Source organism: Pezoporus flaviventris, unplaced genomic scaffold (assembly GCF_033815535.1).
Source record: "Pezoporus flaviventris isolate CSIRO_AGI_PZ_B2104156 unplaced genomic scaffold, CSIRO_AGI_Pfla_v1 ptg000045l, whole genome shotgun sequence".
Lineage (NCBI taxonomy): Eukaryota > Metazoa > Chordata > Aves > Psittaciformes > Psittacidae > Pezoporus > Pezoporus flaviventris.
This window is the reverse complement of record NW_026892593.1, coordinates 23,826,387-23,832,507: the sequence shown is the minus strand read 5'-3', so window position 1 is coordinate 23,832,507 and position 6,121 is coordinate 23,826,387.

Below are 6,121 nucleotides of genomic sequence, written 5' to 3'. Positions count from 1 at the left end.
AAAATTTAGCAATAGTAAACACTCAAATAAAAAGCTATTAGAGCACAGAGCATTATCTCTTTTCCTAAATTGTTTCAATTGAGTTTAATAGAGTTTTACTGAGCAATTGCCCCAAGAACTTTACAGTTTGGTGATTAACCAATAAATAGCATGCAATAGATTTTAGTTTTAGACAGTATTTCCCCCTCTGTTAAAAATCTCTAAGTGCTCTGCCAGGAAGGTTTAGACGCTAGAAATGCTGTAATTGTCCAGGGGAATGATGTAGTTGCTCTATGCTCAGCAATGGTGGGGATTGGAGGGTTTTTTTTTGTTGGCAGACAGAGGTTTGCACAGACCCTGGAGTAAGAATGAAGGGGTAGCTGAGCTTTCTTTTGGACAGGGTATCAAGGAGCTAGAACAAAGGTGTTTGTAGTGTGTATCGAACAGCCAAAGCCTACCTCAGAGTTGCATAAAAATATTGTATTATCTCACAAATGGTTGTCATGAGACTGACTTGAAAGAAATTTAGATCTAGTCATATGTCACCCTGAAGGATCCATGTAGTAAGGTATTTAAAGTAGCTAAGATTAGAGTAGCTTCATTTGCAATTTAAATTTGCTACAGACTATTTTTTGAAAGCATATACAAGGGTCCTAGGGTGTGAAGTGCAGTTCAGTAGGGAATTATATTTGAGCTTGATTAAGGTAGTATTTCTCAAACTATCTTTTGTCCATATCTCTCTTTCTCCTGCATTTAGTTTTTAAAGGAAGGCTGAAATGTGTATACACAAACACCACTCTGCACCCTGCTCTGATTTCTGCCCATGTAGTCCTGGCGCAGTGCTGCTCTGGGATGCCTAGGCTGACTTTACCACTCTTGGTCAGTGTCTGCAGGCAGAATGGGCTCTGAAGTGGGTCCAAAGCCAGCACCCACACAAGAACATGCTGATATATTACACCTGGGTTGAGCAAATTAAACCCAGTTTACGTAAAAAGGGACAGGACTGAAGATCTGTGCTGAGAGGTAGGGAAGCACTTACTTCCCTGTGGCACAGAAGTGTCCAAGTCATGGCAGGAGCTGGGGTTGAAATGTGCCTGTCCTGGCACCACTACCAAGTTTTTAGATATGCAGGGGCAGATCCCTCTATCCCCAGTGCTGTTCTTGCTTCTCTACTGTAATGTGAATGATAATTATGCCCAGTTACTATCCAGAATTGCTTTAGATAATTAATTAATAATATTGTTCACTGTTTTTAATGTGGTCCATGTATTATTGTTATTATTCTTTATAACCAATATGTTCTTTCAGCTACAACTCCCAAGGGTTAGACTTGTTCAGTAAACAAAAGCAGAGCACAGGCAGTAAGTAAAGCATTAGAGAAAGTAAGTAATGCATTAGAGATCACAGTAAAGATAACTCAGGACAAACAATTGGCTCAGGAGCCAGAGAAAAACATAATGAAAAACAGTAAAGTGAGAAAAGGGCATGTAGCAGGACACAGTGTTTATCCCCCAATTATAGCAGCATGCTGTTTAGTTTGGTGACAATAAAACCCATGCAGAACTAGAATGCATTTCTTTTCCAAGAGAGAATATGCTTGTGTTAAGAATAAATGATCACTGTTTTTTAACAGTGCAGCAATCCTGATCAGATGCCAGCATGAAGACAAAAGAGGTTGAATTTATTTAACCTCTCTCAGGTAAAAAAGGGGTCATATACAGCAAACAGACTTCAGATTTCAAATGGCAGTGTCTTCTATAGAGTTAGCAACAATGCCAAACTTCTTTCAGTCAGCTACTGGAATAGAGGAAGGAACTAAGGACCGTGAGAAAACGTTAGGCGTTAGAGCTTGGAATTGATGGCCTTAATTTCTTGGTAGAGATTACATGCTAGTAAAACAATATTTTTATCTTAAAGCTTCTCTAACAACCTAGTAAAAAGAAAATTCAATAATAAAACTCCACATCATGCTGATTGTATTGCCAATAATAATGAAAATGTTTCTGTTGTTCTTTGTTTAAGTAGGTTAGGTATCACAGTGTCTCTGCATAGAAGTTGCCAGCTAAGTGCATTTTTCTTTTCTGGAGACCTGTCAAAACCTAACACGACAGTATGTTCCTTCTGTGTGAGATGAAACAGCTACACTGCCAGTAAGAATATGTCAACACGGTAAATTTTTGCCTCTCTGGAAGTGGGCAGCTTGATGATTGCAGCCTGATTGTGACACTGAGGAGCATTCCTGTCGAGTCTGCTACCTCAGATCAGAGAGAAAACACAAAGGTATGTCATCCTGGATAATCTTTTAAAGAGTTTTACAATGCAGACAGTGGTTTCCCCCTCTTGAAAGACAAATTGCGTGTCAGAGGTGTCGCTGTGCACTGAATAACCTGTGCGGTGGGAGGATGCTTTTATCTCTGTTCTAATTTAGTTCTGGTAAAACAAATGCATGCACTGAGTAATTAGGATTTGCCCTTCCTGCATAGGTCCTTGTTAGAAGGTTTGCAGGTAGGTCTCTTGCATCAGCAATTGCAGAGGCATCTCCCATATCTAAGCTGCTACCTCCCTGCAAAAGCAACATTGCTTCTTTTAGCAGGTCTGTCACGGCTGTGATGCTGTGAGCATGTTTTCATTGCTGCTATTCATATTTTTAAGCTACTTTAAATAATACATTTTTCTAAGAAAGGCCTCTTGGAGGATATTAGAAATGACATTTTCGATGTTACTTTTCAAGGAATACAGTAATAATGTGTTGTGGTTTAGACCAAGCCAGTAACTCAGAACCACACAGTTACTTGCTCGTTCCCCTTCTTTTTCCGCTGCCTCTTGGTGAGATGAGAATTGAAAGAATGTATATCTCATGGGCTGAGATAAGAATAGTCAGTAGCTAAGGTATAACACAAAACCAGTACTGCTACCACCAATAATAATAATGATAAGGGAAATAACAAGGGAAGAGAATACAAAACTAAAAGGGGAAAAGGAAAACAATAAACACAAGTGATGCACAGTGTAATTGCTCACCACCCACTGGCTGATACCCAGCCCGACCTGAGCAGCTACCTGGGCCTTCTGGCTAACTCCTCCGCAGTTTATATACTGGGCATAACATGCTGTGGTATGGAATACCTCTTTGGCTAGTTTGGGTCAGGTGTCCTGCCTCTGCTTCCTCCCACCTTCCCCATGCACCTCCTCACTGGCAGAGCATGAGACTGAAAAGTCCTTGATAGGTGTAAATATTACTTAGCAACAACTGAAACATGGTGTTATCAGCATTGCTCTCAGACTACAGCCAAAACCAAAGCTGTGGAGGCACTTTTTACTTCAGCCACAGAAATAGTGTATAGTGGAAGTATGGCCAAGTAAGAGCAATCTGAAGACAGTCTTCATAATCATGAAGACAGCTGTGTGGAAGCAGCCCCCATAAAACTCAGTGCTCTTGTTTTCCAGATGCCATCTCTGGGAATATTTACTATGGTTGTGGCTGTATCTAAATATGGGGACAAGGATGGGGTGCAGAAGTATTGGGAATATATTGCAGTTTCTTGCTTTAAAAAAAATCCAGAGACAAGATTTTCTCCCTCCAGATCTGATGTGGTTTAAAATATCATGCTGCCCTTTAACTTCCCAAGTGATGCACTAAAAGCATATAACACTGTTACAGTAAGAGGGATAAATATTTTATTTCCTTGTAAAATATCTTTCATGGGAGAAATGTTTTCCTCTTAGCTCACTGGGGACAGCAAAACTTTGAGAAATTTTGCACAGTTGTTCACACCTTTACACAACACTGGCTTTGCTAAGGGCTTTTCTACAAAATGGCATGGCTTCATATTGTATGTGACATAAGGACCGCTGCATCTCGGAGAGGTGAACGCCCCATCAAAAGAGTCACAACCTGCAGACATTGTAGAAAAAGCTGATATGTCTGCACTTGTCACTCAGGACCTTACACACACACTTTAGGGGCAGATTATAAGAGTGACAGTCTGCTCCTAGAAATGCGTTTTTGCAGCAGAAGTTGAGGCTCATCATAGCCAGGAGCCACCTCACCCTGTAATAGGAGTTATTGTATCCACTGAAAGGATCCCTGATCTTCAATACCAATTTTCTCAATGGAACAGCTTGATTTCCTCCCACTGCACTTGCAGTAGTTTTAAGACTGAGTAAAAGAAATAGCTTTTATTTCAACCATCACAACATTACAGAGATCTCTTTCAGTCTTGTTCATTGTTGCTGTTAAATTCACATAAAGAGGCAATAATAGGACTATTTTTTTCAGAGCAATTTACAGCTGTTGAAGGTGTGGGCCTCAAATGTGCACTTCTGACATAGATACCACTATCAGTGTGCTCTGTTAGAAGCTAAAAAAGTTTTATTTTTCTCCTACTGCTTTGAGCCTTTAAGGGAAGTGTGTCCATTTCAAACCAGTTTGGAATAATTCTTGAAATTGCTGGAAATTTCTCCATTTCCTTGCCTGTTCTTCTTTCTCTGAAATTTGTATACATATGCTTTTGAATATTCATATTTACTCTATTTTTTAGGATTTGTTTGAGAACATCTCTGTTGTACTTCTCATGTTGCATATTGCCAAGTAAATTAACTAGAAACTACCTTGTTCTTTCTTAATTTAAGTTTTGCTTATAAAGCCCAGCCAGCTCTGAATACTAGCAGGCGTTTGCTTCTCTGCATAATGTAGAAATCATCAACATATTTAAATAAGCTCCTAGAGAAGTTACATCAGCTTTTCTGAATTTTCTAGTGGTGGTTTGTTAGCTGGCAGCAAGACCAAAGCAAAAACCTCCTAGCCTATATTTATTTCCTGTATTTATTTTCCCCAGGATCATAATTGTTGATATATCAACATTTAATTGGTGGGGTTTATATATTTATGTATCATCAGGAAGAAATTCCCACTATTCATAATCCAATCTCAAATTCTTGTCCTTCTTCATAATTCTTAAGAAACAACAAGCAGTGGCATTTTGTATCAAGACCATAAATGTCTTAGTCAGGCTCCTTACTATGGGATCTTTATTTGAAACTGCACTCTTACATTTTCAGCTCAGTGCTCTTTTGTCCAATAATTAATTTGGAAGTCAGTGACCTCCTTTTTTGTAGCTTCCTCTTCAGCACTTTCTCCTTAAGCCAGCTCTTTTACCTTGGTAAGTCCAAATCTCTGTAGTCCTAAAGAGGTCATTCAGCTGGCAACATTTCTTTTGTTGTCCGGAAAGCGTTTGCTGATTTTTACCTCCTCACTGTGAGGGAGTTGATTTCAAAAGTTTAACTGCCTGCTCACCACCCATTGCACTTTAAAATATCTTTTTTGCTAAATGCAGAATTCAGAGCAGTGTTTTTAACATTATTGTATTTACGGAGGTCATAACAGGAAAAGAATCATGCGGTTAGCTATGAAAACAGTGCCTGCACCATTTTCCTCAAAAGTAATTCTGTACTTTGTGGCATATTTTAAGAATATCTGAATCTCTTTAAAGAAGAGATTCACATCAGCCCTGCAGAGAAGGACTTGGGGGTGCTGGTCGATGAGAAAATGAACATGAGCTGGCAGTGTGCGCTTGCAGCCCAGAAAGCCAACCGTATCCTGGGCTGCATCAAAAGGAGTGTGACCAGCAGGTCAAAGGAGGTGATCCTGCCCCTCTACTCTGCTCTCGTGAGACCTCACTTGGAGTATTGTGTGCAGTTCTGATGTCCTCAACATAAAAAGGACATGGAACTGTTGGAACAAGTCCAGAGGAGGGCCACGAGGATGATCAGGGGACTGGAGCACCTCCTGTATGAAGACAGGCTGAGGAAGTTGGGGCTGTTGAGCCTGGAGAAGAGAAGGCTGCGTGGAGACCTCATAGCAGCCTTCCAGTATCTGAAGGGGGCCTATAGGGATGCTAGGGAGGGACTCTTCATTAGGGACTGTAGTGACAGGACAAGGGGTAATGGGTTAAAACTTAAACAGGGGAAGTTTAGATTGGATATAAGGAAGAAATTCTTTACTGTAAGGGTGGTGAGGCACTGGAATGGGTTGCCCAGGGATGTTGTGAATGCTCCATCCCTGGTGTTGTTCAAGGCCAGGTTGGACAAGGCCTTGTGTGACATGGTTTAGTGTGAGGTGTCCCTGCCCATGGGAGGGGGG